A 15,270-nucleotide genomic window follows, 5' to 3' on the forward strand; every position below is an offset into this window, starting at 1 on the left:
TTTGGAGCTACCACAGGCACTACCCAAAATGATGAAATGGAAGAATTCTCCTCAAAAGAAACTCCAGGAAGTGGCAACAGCTAACAAATTGATCAAAAATGACTTAAGCAATGTAATGGAACAAGAATTTAGAATTATAGTCATAAAATTAATCGCTGGACTTGAAAAATGCACACAGGACAGCAGAGAATCTATTGCTACAGAGATCAAGGGACTAAAAAATAGTCACGAGGAGCTAAAAAATGCTATAAATAAGGTGCAAAATAAACTGGAGGTGGCCATAGCACGGATTGAAGAGGCAGAGGAGACAATAGATGAGTTAGAAGATAAAGTTATGGAAAAAGAGGAAGAAGAGAAAAAGAGATAAAAAAAATCCAGGTGTATGAGGGGAGAATTAGAGAACTCAGTGATGCAATCAAACTGAACAATATCCATATCATAGGAATTCCAGAAGAAGAAGAGAGAGAAAGGGGCTGAAGGTGTACTTTAACAAATCATAGCTGAGAACTTCCTTGATCTGGGGAAGGAAACAGGCATTGAAATCCAAGAGGCACAGAGAACTCCCTTCAGATATAACTTGAATCGATCTTCTGCATGACATATCATAGTGAAACTGGCAAAATAGAAGGATAAAGAGAAAACTATGAAAGCAGTTAGGGATAAACATACTCTAACATATAAAGGGAGACCGATAAGACTAGTGACATCTATCTACTGAAACTTGGCAGGCCATAAAGGAATGGCAGGAAATATTCAATGGGATGAACAGAAAAAATATGCAACTGAGAATTCTTTATCCAGCAAGTCTGTCATTCAGAATAGAAGGAGAGATAAAGGTCTTACCACACAAACAAAAACTGAAGGAATTCATCACCACTAAACCAGACCTATAAGAGATCCTAACGGGGAATCTGTGAGTGAAATGTTACAAGGACCACAAAGTACTAGAAATATCAGTACAAGCATGTAACCTACAGACATCACAATGACTCTAACCCCATATCTTTCTATAATAACACTGAATGTAATTGCACTAAATACTCCAACCAAAAGACATAGGGTATCTGAATGGATAAAAAAAACCAAGACCCATCTATTTTCTGTCTACAAGAGACTCATTTTAGACCTGAGGACACCTTCAGATTGAAAGTGAGGGGATGGAGAACTATCTATCATGCTACTGGAAGTAAAAAGAAAGCTGGAGTAGCCATACTTGTATCAGACAAACTAGACTTTAAATTAAAGGCTTTAACAAGAGATGAAGAAGGGCATTATATAATAATTACAGGGTCTATCCATCAGGAAGAGCTAACAATTACAAATGTCTATGTGCCGAATACAGGAGCCCCCAAATATATAAAACAATCACAAACATAAGCAACCTTATTGATAAGAATGTGGTAATTGCAGGGGACTTCAATACCCCACTAACAACAATGGATAGATCACCTAGACACAGGATCAAAAAAGAAACAAGGGCCCTGAATGATACATTGGATCAGATGGACTTGACAGATATATTTAGAACTCTGCATCCCAAAGCAACAGAATATACTTTCTTCTCAAGTGCACATGGAACATTCTCCAGGATAGATCACATACTGGGTCACAAAACAACCTTTCATAAGTATAAAAGAATTGAGATCATACCATGCACACTTTCAGACCACAATGCTATGAAACTTTAAATCAACCACAGGAAAAAGTCTGGAAAACCTCCAAAAGCATGGAGGTTAAAGAACACCCTACTAAAGAATGAATGGGTCAACCAGACAATTAGAGAAGAAATTAAGAAACATATGGAAACAAATGAAAATGAAAATACAACAATCCAAACGCTTTGGGATGCAGTGAAGGCAGTCCTGAGAGGAAAATACATTGCAATCCAGGCCTATCTCAAGAAACAAGAAAAATCCCAAATACAAAATCTAACAGCACACCTAAAGGAAATAGAAGCAGAACAGCAAAGACACCCATACCCAGCATAAGAAGATAAATAATAAGGATCAGAAATAAACAATATAGAATCTAAAAAACGTGTAGAGCAGATCAATGAAACCAAGAGTTGGTTTTTTGAAAAAATAAACAAAATTGATAAACCAGGCTTCTCAGAAAGAAAAGGGAGATGACCCAAATAGATCACATCATGAATGAAAATGGAATCATTACAACCAGTCTCTGAGCAATACAAGCAGTTATCAGGGAATACTGTGAAAAATTATATGCCAACAAACTGGACAACCTGGAAGAAATGGACAAATTCCTAAGCACCCACACACTTCTAAACTCAAACAGGAAGAAAGAGAAAATTAGAACAGACCCCAAACCAGCAAAGAAATGGAATCCGTTATCAAAAATCTCCCAACAAATAAGAGTCCAGGACCAGATGGCTTCCCTGGGTAATTCTACCAGACATTTAAAGCAGAGATAATACCTATCCTTCTCAAGCTATTCCAAAAAATAGAAAGGGAAGGAAAACTTCCAGACTCATTCTATGAAGCCAGCATTACTTTGGTTCCTAAACCAGACTGACACCCAGTAAAAAAAGAGATCTACAGGCCAATATCCCTGATGATTATGGATGCAAAAATTCTCAATAAGATACTAGCAAATCGAATTCAACAGCTTATAAAAAGAATTCTTCACCATGATCAAGTGGGATTCATTCCTGGGCTACAGGGCTGGTTCAATAGTTGCAAATCAATCAATGTGATACATCACATTAATAAAAGAAAAGATAAGGGCCATTGATCCTGTCAATCGAAGCAGAAAAAGCATTTGACAAAACTCAGCATCCTTTCTAAATAAAAACCCTCGAGAAAGTTGGGATAGAAGGAACACACTTAAACATCATAAAAGCCATTTATGAAAAGCCCACCGCTAATATCATCCTCAATGGGGAAAAACTGAGAGCTTTCTCCCTGAGGTCAGGAACACGACAGGGATGGCCACCCTCACCGCTGTTATTTAACGTAGTGTTGGAAGTGCTAGCATCAGCAATCAGACAACAAAAGGAAATCAAAGGCATCAAAGTTGGCAAAGATGAAGTCAAGCTTTCACTTTTTGCAGACACATGATATTATACATGGAAAACCCGATAGATTCCACCAAAAGTCTGCTAGAAGTGATACATGAATTCAGCAATGTTGCAGGATACAAAATCAATGTGCAGAAATCAGTTGCATTCTTATACACTAATAATGAACCAACAGACAAATAAAGAAACTGATCCCATTCACAATTGCACGAGGAAGCATAAAATACCTAGGAATAAATCTAACCAAAGATGTACAAGATCTGTATGCTGAAAAACATAGAAAGCTTATGAAGGAAATTGAAGAAGATGGAAAGAAATGGAAAAACATTCCATGCTCAGGGATTGGAAGAATAAACCTTGTTAAAATGTCAATACTACCCAAAGCTGTCTACACATTCAATGCAATCCCAATCAAAATTGCACCAGCATTCTTCTCAAAGCTAGAAAAAGCAATCCTAAAAATTGTATGGAATCACAAAAGGCCTGAATAGCCAAAGTAATTTTGAAGAAGACCAAAGCAGGAGGCATCACAATCCCAGACGTCAGCCTCTACTACAAAGCTGTAATCATCAAGATAGCATGGTATTGGCACAAAAACAGACACATAGACCAATAGAATGGAATAGAGACTCCAGAATTGGACCCATAAAAGTATGGCCAACTAATCTTTGACAAAGCAGGAAAGAATATCCAATGGAAAAAAGACAGTCTCTTTAACAAATGGTGCTGGGAGAACTGGACAGCAACATGCAGAAGGATGAAACTAGACCACTTTCTTACACCATTCACAAAAATAAACTCAAAATACATAAAGGACCTGAATGTGAGACAGAAAACCGTCAAAACCCTAGAGGAGAAAGCAGGAAAAAACCTCTGTGACCTCAGGCATAGCAATTTCTTACTTGACACATCTCCAAAGGCAAGGGAATTAAAAGCAAAAATGAACCATTGGGACCTCCTGAAGATAAAAAGCTTCTGCACAGTAAAGGAAACAATCAACAAAACTAAAAGGCAACCAATGGAATGGGATAAGATATTTGCAAATGACACATTGGACAAAGGGCTAGTATCCAAAATCTATAAAGCGCTCACCAAACTCCACACCCAAAAAATAAATAATCCAGTGAAGAAACAGGAGAAGACATGAATAGACACTTCTCTAAAGAAGACATCCAGATGGCCAACAGGCACGTGAAAAGATGCTCAGCGTTGCTCCTCATCAGGGAAATACAAATCAAAACCACACTCAGATACCACCTCACGCCAGTCAGAGGGGCTAAAATGAACAAATCAGGAGACTATAGATGCTGGAGAGGATGTGGAGAAACGGGAACTCTCTTGCCCTGTTGGTGGGAAGGCAAACTGGTGCAGCTGCTCTGCAATACAGTGTCGTTTCCTCAAAAAATTAGAAATAGATCTCCCCTATGACCCAGCAATAGAACTGTTAGGAATTTACCCAAGGGATACAGGAGTACTGATGCATTGGGGCACTTGTACCCCAATGTTTATAGCAGCACTCTCAACCATAGCCAAACTATGGAAAGAGCCTAAATGTCCATCAACTGATGAATGGATAAAGAAATTGTGGTTTGTATACACAATGGAATACTACGTGGCAATGAGAAAGAATGAAATATGGCCTTTTGTAGCAACGTGGATGGAACTGGAGAGTGTGATGCTAAGTGAAATAAGTCATACAGAGAAAGACAGATACCATATGTTTTCACTCTTATGTGGATCCTGAGAAACTTAATGGAAGACCAAGGAGGAGGGGAAGGAGGGGGGGGAAAGTTACAGAGAGGGAAGGAGGCAAACCATAAGAGATTCTTAAAAACTGAGAATAAACTGAGGGTTGATGGGGGTGGGAGTGGGATAGAGGGGAAAGTGGGTGATGGGCATTGAGGAGAGCACCTGTTCGGATGAGCACTGGGTTTTGTGTGGAAACCAATTCTACAATAAATTTCATATTAAAAAAAATAAAAGGTAGAGATTGTTAGTTTGCAGAAACAAATAAAACCCAGCTTAAATAATATACAGATAAATAGGTGGCACCTGGGTGGCTCAGTGTGTCAAGTGTTCGATTATTGATTTCCGCTCATGTCATTATCTCACATTGGTGAGATGAAGCCTCAGGTCAGGCTCTGCTCTGAGAATGGAGCCTGCTTAGGATTCTTCACCCCCCACTCCCACCCCACCCTCCCCCCAAAAAAGACAGAGATTGAGGCGCCTGAGTGCCTCAGTTGGTTAAGTCTCTGACTTGGTCTCAGGTCATGATCTCACAGTTCATGGGTTCAGTCCCTATGTCAGGTTCTGTGCTGACAGTTCTGAACCTGGAGTTTGCTTCAGAGTCTGAGTCTCGCTCTCTCTCGGCCCCTCCCCTGCTCACTCTCTGTCTGTCTGTCTGTCTGTCTCTCTCAAAAATAAAAAAAAAAAAAGAAACATTTTTAAAAAGATACAGATAAAAAAAGTTTGTAAAAGATACATCATGCAAATACTGATTATAAAACAGGCACAGTGGATATATTAATTTCAGACCATGTAAACTTTAGAATAAGGCACAAGAGATCGAGATGTTTTATAACGACAACAGTTTCAATTTATAAAAAGTATAACCACATATAACAGTATGAACTGAATTACAGGTTTAACAACATATGAAGAAAAACTATCAGAGAAAGTGGAAAGCAATATGGATAAGTTTATGATTATATTTGAAGGTGGCAGTGATCCTTTTTAATAAATGATAGAACAAGTAGAAAGACCGCCAGTAGGAATATGGAAGACCTGAACAGGACAATCAGTATACTCAGCCTAAGTGACAGTTACATAGAATGCTATAGCAACAACTGCACTGCATAGTCCTTTCAGATCCACACAGAAAATTGATCAAGATGGACCATCTCTTGGTGTATCAAACAAGTCTCATTAAATTTAAAAAGACTGAGATCACAAAGATTATATTCCCTGACCACAATAAAACAATAAAACACACCATTTGGTTTGTAACACCAAATATTTATAAATCAAAGAATATGCAGCCAAGTAACCCATAGGTCACAAAAGAAATTAAAAGAAAAATTAGAAATATTTCATATTGAATGAAAATGAAAACACTACATATCAGAATTCCTAGGATGCAGCTAAATTGTGCTGTATGGAAATTCATGTCTTTAAATGTGTTTATTAGGAAACAGTTCCAAAATCCATTCTCTATATTTTCCTCATAGGGACTTTGGGAAATAATACAGTTAGTATAATCCACCATATTAACCATCTAAAGAAAAACCACATGCTCATATCAAGTGCTGAAGGAATGTAACTTGAAAAAATTCAACATCACTTAATAATTTTCAGCATGCTAGTAATAGAAGGGAACTTCCTCAGTCTGATAAAGAGCATCTAAGAAAAGACCACAACTAACATCATGCCTAATGGCAATAACCTCATGCTTTCCCACAGGTGAATGTCTACCCTTACCATGCTTCTTCAACATCCTACTAGAAGTCCTACCCAGCAAAATAAGGAAAAACAAAGAAACAGACAGACATACAAAACCCCAATCCAGATTGGAAAATAAATAAATAAAACTGCTCCTATTCACAGACAAGATGATTATTTATGTAGAATATCCCAATCTACAAAAATATTCCTAGAACTAACAAGTGAGTTCAGTAATATTGTAGGGTACAAGGTGAATACATTAAAAAGTTGTACATTTGTTCAAAAAAAAAGCAATGAAAACCTTGAACCCAAAATTTGCCAAGGATGCCATTGACAACAGTTATAAAAAAAAGATAAGGAAGGGACCTTTTTGCTAAAACCTACAAAACAGAGATGAAAGAAATAAAAGATCTAAAGAACTGCAGAGATATACCATGTAAATGGATTGGAAGTTTCAACATATATGTCACATTTTTCCAAATTGATCTGTCATTATCAGTATCATCTCATAGATACAGACCTATGATCTATCCAGATGATTCCAACATTTTATGAAAAAGAGATGGAATCTGAATAGCCAGATCTATTTTAAAACGGATAAAGTTGGAGAAATCACAGTACTCAGTATTTTTTTCCTTTTTATTTATTAAAAATAATTTTTTAGAGTTTATTTTTGAGAGAGTATGTTGGGGGAGGGACAGAGAGACTAGAGCTGGTGGGGGGGATAGAGAATCCAAAGTGGTCTCCGCCCTTACAGCATTGAGCCTGATGTGGGGCTTGAACTCACAAACTGTGAAATCATGACCTGAGACAGAGTCAGATGCTCAACTGACTGAGCCACCTAAGAGCCTCCATAGTACTCAATATTAAGTCTTTCTAAAAAAAAATTTAATGTTTATTTTTGAGAGAGAGAGAGAGAGTGAGCGCGAGCAGGGGATGGGCAGAGAGAGACACACACACAGTATCTGAAGCAGGTTCCAGTCTCTGAGTTGTGAGTACAAAGCCCCACCAGGGCTAGAATTCATGAACCGTGAGATCGTGACCTAAGGCAAAGTCAGTCAGTCAACTGACTGAGCCATCCAGGTGTCCCCCATAGTACTCATTATTAAGTCTTAATATAAAGCTATAGCAATCAATACAGAGTGATATTGATAGTGGGCAGACACAAAGGTCAGTGGATACAGAAGATTTCAGAAATAGACCCACAAAAATATGACTCATTTTTTTTTGACAATGGTACAAAGGCAATTCAATGGAGAAAAAATAGTGGTTTTCAACAAATGGTTTTGGAACAACTGGATATTCATAACAACAACAACAACAACAAAGAAAACAAAAGTAGAGAGACCTTTGACCTATACCTGAGATATACAAAAATTAAGTTAAAATGGACCATAGATCTAAACATAAAATGTAAACTATAATGGTTTTATTTTTATTTTAATTCCAAAAGAAATTATAGGAGAAAATCTTTGTGATCTGAGGTTGGGCAAAGATTTTTTAGATATGGGACCAAAATCACAATCCATAAAAGAAAAAAAAAAGTGCTGAATTAAATTTCATTAAATTAAAATATTTTGCTCTGGGAAATACATTGGTAAGAAGATGAAAAATCAAGCTACAAACTGGGAGAAAATATTTGTGAATCACATGTCTGGTAAGGGACTTGGATCTAGAATATATAGAGTCTCAAACCCCCAAAATAAGAAAGTAACATACAAGTGAAGAAAACAGGCTAAAGACTTGAAAAGACCCTTTGCCCCACAGAGGATATATGGATGACAATAAGCTTTAAAAAAATATGGCTTAACTTCACTAGGCGGGAAAATGCAAACACCAAATTTGGTTGCTAGAAGTGGGATTCAGCTAAACAAATAATTGACTCTGGGATCCGGAAATGGGTAGCACGGAAACCCATTGGAGGCCCAAAAGATGTTTCCACTGTGTTCTTCAGTGGAAAATTATTTGATAAAAATGTTGTGATAACATACAAGCAGATAATGTGCCTGATGTGCATGTGGTTTTAAGTGAACAGGTTAGGAACAGAATGTCACTTATGCACCTTGGTTCTTTTTAGCTTCCTTTGGCCAAGGTTCTACCGGGAAGAAAGGATCTTAGAAAAGAACCAGGAAGTTTGCAAGAAGGAATGGAAGAGAACAGAAGGAATCGAGAAATTCTAGGACTTGAATGGTTGAAAGGTGAAGTTGTGTTTTTTCTCCAACTAGTTAAAAAAGAGGAGAAACAGAAATGCTTTAAGCAATAAGGGCTCATTGGAGTTCAGCCTTGGGACAAAGACCAGATCAAGAGTGTGCCATGTTATATATTGTTAAAACCTCTACGTGGACAAAGTGTACTGCAGGGGGAAGTTTATTCTTTTAGTTTTATAAAATCAGCTGGTGGACAAAGATTAAGGGACTGGTCTAGTAGAATCCTGATAAACTAAAACTACCAGTTGTGAATGTAGAAAGATGTATATCACAAAAATAATGGTGGTGTGATTACTGACACATGAAGCTGGTTATAACATAGTAATAAAAAGTTTTTAAATGACTGTTGATGCCAAAAGAGTTGCCAACTTGGATTAAAAGCAGCTGTGATTCCCAAAGCTATTTCTGGCAGTGGGTAGACTGAGAAAGCTGCCCAGCCCCAAAGAGCTGCATATTCTCCTACACCTTCTTCATGTGTGGCCAAGGAAGATATTGGAAAAGGGAGCACCTCTGAGGAGTAACCAAGGACTATGGGAAAACATAGGTTGGGGAGCTAATCCCAAATAACAAAACCTGGCCTTAAACAAGAATATGTCTATTCCCCAAGATACAGGTTTATTGCAACATTAGTCCCATAAGGCTTCAGCATTGCTATCAACCAATGACTGCTGTGCCTTCCAGTTACTCTCTTTGTTGAATAGCAACATCTATCATCATTATCCTGTCCCCATCCCACCATTGTATGTTGGATGTGTGTAGGGAAGATATCATCTGTTTTATTTTGTTGTTGTTTATAGGTGTCTGAGTCAGGAAGGCTTAAATCTGGTATAGAGGCTAGAACAAGATCCTGGATTTCCAACCTGGTTGGAAAAACATTTAGAGTCTCATTCATTTTGTGTGAATAAAAGAGGTATGCAAATATTTGTGATCAGAAAGGTGATTGTGCTAGACTGAATCATTTGGATAAAGGAAATATGTGTTGTCTTCTTTGAAGACCTTGGGAATGGCCATGTGACTTGCTTTGGCCAATGGTGTATGAGTTGATGTTTATGTTAATACTTGCTTCCTGAACCTATCTTGTTTTTTCTTTCTGTTTACAGAGCATCATGTTTCAGACAGGGTCTCTTTCAGGTTGGGTTCTCGAATGAGAAAATTTGTGGTAGTTGACCTATAACCAATGATATGTAATGCAAGCATAGAATAAATTGTTCCCATAGCACATTGATACTTTGAGGTTGTTTGTTGCCATGGTCTAAACTAGTGAAAACTGACTAGTGTCCTCTCTTAATTAACAATGCCATCATACACCAGATCTTGCAAGCAAGAAATCTCTTATTTCACTTGACTCCTTTCTCTGTCTTACAATTTCCCCCCTTGCTTCAAATCCATTCCATCTAATTTTAATTTCTTTAAAATTTTAGAGTCTAATTCTCTACTCTCCATACTAGTAATAGTAATATTTATCCCGGCTAAAAGGTGGAAATGTCAACTTTTGCCCTCAACATTAAGTGTAACTCTCTTGAATTGGTTTATACTATTTCTTTCTCCTTCTCCTTCTCCTTAGCTATCCAATCTAAACTCTTACCTCTCCCTCATGGTCTTCCAAGTTCTATCATATTTTATCAAATGCATACTTCTTTTATTTATTTTATGCTTTCTGCTCTGGACACCCCCACTGGTTCCAAATGTTATCCCATCCCACTCATATGTGATTAACTCATTTACTTATTCTCTCTCCTCTTAGATATCACTTGCTCTGGGCCCCCTTCCTTGACCTAGTACTAAAGCTTGGTTTCTTGCTCTCCTCTGATGTGGAATTATCTCTGTATGCTTACTTCATCTTCATGGGAATACCCATAATAATGTGCTGGAAAAATGTCCTATAATATACTGAGTTTTCTTTAGTTTTCTTTTTCTTTCTTTCTTTCTCTTTCTTTCTTTCTTTCTTTCTTTCTTTCTTTCTTTCTTTCTTTCTTCTCTCTCTCTCTCTCGAGAGGGAGAGGGGCAGAGAGAAAGGGAGAGAGATTCCCAAGTAGGCTCTGTGCTGTCAGTGAAGAGCCCCACATGGGGTTTGAACTCACAAACCATAAGCCCAAACCAAGAGTCGGAAGCTTTACTGACTGAGCCACCCAGGCACCCCAAGGAACTCAGTTTTCTAATTGTCTCTACTCTTGACTATATAAACCCCTTGATCTCAAAGACTTTTGTTTGCCAACACTCAGTATGACTTGGCCTCCTAAATATTTGCAAGATGAACACATTATCAGGCTGAATTCTGTTAAGAAAGATATCTGAGACAGAAGGAATAAAACCTTGATATTTTAAAATTTTAATTTCATGTTCCACATGTGAATTATTTACATACTTTGTGAATCTTTTGCAACAAAAATTTAAATCTAGGCTCGCTTTACACCAGCACCTACCAATGCTTAGGTGCCATTTTGTTCTACTGTCATTGTAGATTTAGATATCATAGAGATGAACAGACCTTGGAAACACCATGGAGTATAAGACTCTCATTGTTAATATGAGGCAATTACTAACACAGTGGATAAAATGAGACAAAAATGCTTTGTACTATATACTGCTTTTGAAATATCATATTGTTAAATGCAAAATTAGTTTGTATCAGATGAATTCCAAAATCATATTAATCAAATTTGTGTTACATGAACGATATTTCCTTCTATTTTTGCAATAATTAATAATAATGAGGTCTCCTTCCACTTGTATAGTACTTATAATTTATGGAACACTTTTAAGGACACAAGTTTGCCTAGTGACCCTTTGTAATAGGCAAGGATCATTACAGATAAGAAAATTTAGGCTCAAAGAGAAATCATAGAATGTTAGTAAGTAATGATGTAGGAAAACTCTCATAGGTTGTTTTATACTTAATTCCAGGCTCCTTTTGCTGTATTCTTAAGCATGTCTATAATCAAGAATTGACTCTTTGATAAAAGTTACATAAAAATGTATATTAGAGTCCACCGCTTAAACAGGTCATGATGTTAATTTTGAGATTTCTGTTAACATTGTAGCTTATTAAGGCAATGAACTAGAAGTTTTAATGGGTTTAGCAGTTCTCAAACCAATTTTGTTGTACCAGCTCAGGGACCTATGTTTGCCTTACTTATGTAGGGTGAAACGTGGGACTTTAAAAAAAAGTTTATTTATTTGTTTTGGAGGGAGAGCGAGAGTGATCATGAGCAGGGGAGGGGCAGAGAGAGAGGGAGACACAGAATCCGAAGCAGGTTCCAGGCTCTGAGCTGTCAGCACAGCTGACAGCTGTTTATGTGCTGTTTATGTGCAGTTGGAGATACCTATACTAACCAGTTATTTATATGAAATGGAAGATACACTAAGAGTTATTCATTATTTACCTACCATTCTAATTTAAATGAGCATCCTGTATTTCATCTGGCAACCTGGGCATAGCTTAAGTGCTCAGTAAATGTTAGATAAAGTTGCTGATGCTACTACCAACTTGAAACTTGAATTTTATTCCCAACACACTGCAGAACTGAAGTGGTAAGAGATTCCTGCCCTTTTTCAGACCCTGTGAAGCAATTATCTTTGAACTACCTGGAGCCTCTGATCCTACTTCCCACTCTCCCTTGAAGTTCTCTGTCGCTGTGGCTTTTGTGACAGCACATTGTTTTGATTCTCTTTTGAGGCTCTTCTAGTCTCTAAGATACTCACGGTTCTTCTGTGTCATTGTTTTTTCTTTTCCCCAGTAACTGCTAACTGTAGGCATCGCCTGAGGCTTGAGCTTTGTTCTTTCCTTGTTTCCTTGCACCCCTTTCTCTTTGAGGAGCACAGCTTCCTGTCTTGTTTTAGTCATCTTTCTTATGTCATCTTGGGAGCTGTGTGTCACCTAAGCTCCAGCGCTGACCTCTTCCCTCTACTCTGTGCCCACATGTCCTGCGCACAACTGGACACGTCCGTGTGCTCAACGCCAGGGACTTCTGACCCCGAGCTTCCCAAACCAAAGAGTCCATCCTGCATCTCGACACCTTCTCCTTCCAATTTCCTGAGTTTAGGGATATGTCATTTTTTACTTCTCTTCGCTCTTTAATATTCAAAAGTAATCAGCCTCAGTCTGTATTGTTTCTTTGAGTAGTGGGATGAACAAAAAATGCAATGTAAAGATATAATGTAACTGTAACTGCCTCTGCTTTCTCAGGTTTACATGTGAGTTTAGGGAGAGACTGTGGGGGAGGGTTGGTCCTTCTGTAAATATCTATACTGTGCCCTTTTATTTACAGAGATTTTTGGGTATGGACAGACAGAAATGAAGCTGTCGTCTCTGAAAGTTGGTGTGTCTGAAGGGTGAGACCCAGAAAGATGGGCCTTGATGTGAATGGGCCTTATTAATGGATGTGCTGGTGCAAATACAGGTCCAGGGCTTAGGAGCAAGTGACAATTGACATTTTCTGAAAAATCGTAAAGGTATTGGAGATAATAGAGACTTAAGGGGGAAAGGAGTCTGAGCTCTGTGGTGGGAAGCTGGCGTCTCCAGAAAGAGGCTCTTAGGGAGAAGCTGCTGGTGTCAGTTTGCTGAAGAACTTTCCAGACTGTGGATGTCCACTCATCAATGTAAATGCTTATGTATCAGCAATGTATAGCATCCTTACTGCAAGCCTTTTGCAAAGTTTGTAAAACACAAAAATATGTGTATCTGTCAGTTGGAACAGGCATAGAAAGGAGCCAAGGGTTCTGAGGAGGGGAAGAGATTTCCCCAAGAACAGCAGTGGAGCCAGACTTGGAAGCCTGTCTTCCCTTCCTTCTACCCACAGACCTCTTCGGTTTGGCTTCTGTGGACTCTGAGTCTGCAGTTCTCTTCTCAGCGAGCTGCGTGACTCTGCCTTGCATCCTTTGGTTTCTTTTACTACCACACAGAGACATTGATACAGTCGATTCCTGCTTTTCAATATTACGAGTTTCTGTAAGTTATGTGAGTCCAAGAACAGCTACCTGGTGAAAACTATTTTCCTTCATTGTAGCCTTGACTTTACTTTTTATCACCAGCAGATGGGGCCCGGGAAAGGATTTTGCTAAGGTCCAAATGCTTAGTGAGGTTTCTTAAAGCCAGCTGCTTCATCCCAGGTTCTCATCTAATCCTTACAACAGCCCTGTTAAGTAGGAATTAAGTTCCCCGTTTTATGGATGGGAAAATTGAGGGTTAGTGGGTTAAGCAATGTGACCAAGACTGCTAAGTAGCAGAACCAAGATTAGATCAGAAGTCTTTCTGACTCTAGCTGTCAGGCTCTTCTCTTGTGTTTCTTCCCAGGAGAAGAAAAATGCTTATTTCAGCTATGTTCCCTAGATACAAAGTTCTGGAGGTTTTTTGGAAATTGCAGGTGAGGTGATGATTAAGCAAATGAATCAGCAAAACACAAAGTGAAAGGATTTTTGGTGGAGTTGGGTAAGCACATGGGTGAATTGCAAAGCAGCAAAAAGCAGGGACTCTCTGTAAGCCCTTGCCTCTCTTAGCTCACAGAATTATTGTGAGAATCAAAAAAGAAATGGGCAAGTATAATGTGCTAAGTATGAGGTTTTATGGCTTTATTATTGTTTTTGAGATTATTCTCTGGGTTCCCATTTGTGTGGTGATTTCTTTTATAATTGAGCTTTTGAAAACAGTGATTAGCTTTCCCAGGGGAAGCATTGACTAACTTTCCAAACTTGACAGTTGCAGGCAGGTGCAATGCTCTGCTCTTAGGGCAGTGGCTGGAATGCTTGGAGGAGGTTCTGTGGAGACAGATGCCATGGAGTGCTGACAGGACACGTGGGGCAAATTCCCACGGCAAGGTGCATGCATGTAGGTCTGCATTGTAGGCAGCATGTCTGTTTTTGAGATAATGACATTTGTGGTAATAGCAGGGGAAATGGTCACCACTGAGTTCCATCCTTGTCAAAATCCTGCAGCGTAGGCAGAACAAAATTGGGCAGCTTTGGGCATCACTGGATATTGTGCAAAGAGGCGCAGTTTGAAAGCATTAACCTTTTTCTTTGTAAGTGACATTTATTTTTTAAAAACAAGGAAATTCATACCTATCAACTGAATGTCCCATTTTCTAATTGTCATTCCCCCACATCACTGTATTAAAAATTTGATAGGTATCTTTCTAGCATTTTAATCTATTTTCTTTCCCATCATAAGTCTATTGATACATATTAATAGAGTAAATAGATTTAAATGCCAGAAAAAACTATGTATTTACTATAACTTATTATGTATATATAAACACAAAAATTGGACTCCTACTATAACTGTTTTGATTTTTGTTTCCCTTACTCTATTGTGAACATTTTTTTGTGTTAGTATGTTCAGCCCTGCCTCAGGATAAAAGCAATTTAAAAAGCTAATTTAGAAGTAGCAACAGAGATGGTACAAAGTAATATTTTTCAAGGGATGGGAAATAAAGAAGGGAAAGAAAATGAGGAGGAGAAATGGCCATTAAGAAACAGGATGGGTTGAAGGAAGATGGCAGTGTAGGAGGACGCTGGGCTCACCGCGTCCTGCTGACCACTTAGATTCCAACACTCTGCCTAAATAACCCAGAAAACTGCCAGAAGACT

At 38.2% G+C, this 15,270-nt stretch overlaps 1 long non-coding RNA gene across 2 annotated transcripts in view; it reads left to right on the forward strand.

The window, feature by feature from the left end:
* LOC122199975 overlaps nucleotides 1–14,462 on the forward strand; it is a 99,887-nt gene extending 85,425 nt beyond the window's left edge. The window contains exons 6-7 of one of the 2 annotated variants that reach the window (XR_006193682.1): nucleotides 8,556–8,676; nucleotides 14,381–14,462. This is a non-coding gene — a long non-coding RNA (uncharacterized LOC122199975). Of the gene's footprint in view, nucleotides 1–8,555; nucleotides 8,677–9,785; nucleotides 9,852–14,380 lie in introns of those variants that run through there. The other variant, XR_006193683.1, reaches the window with a different exon arrangement.
* The last annotated feature ends 808 nt before the right edge of the window (nucleotides 14,463–15,270 follow it).

The sequence above is a fragment of the Panthera leo genome, chromosome D1, assembly GCF_018350215.1.
Source record: "Panthera leo isolate Ple1 chromosome D1, P.leo_Ple1_pat1.1, whole genome shotgun sequence".
In the NCBI taxonomy this organism is placed as follows: domain Eukaryota; kingdom Metazoa; phylum Chordata; class Mammalia; order Carnivora; family Felidae; genus Panthera; species Panthera leo.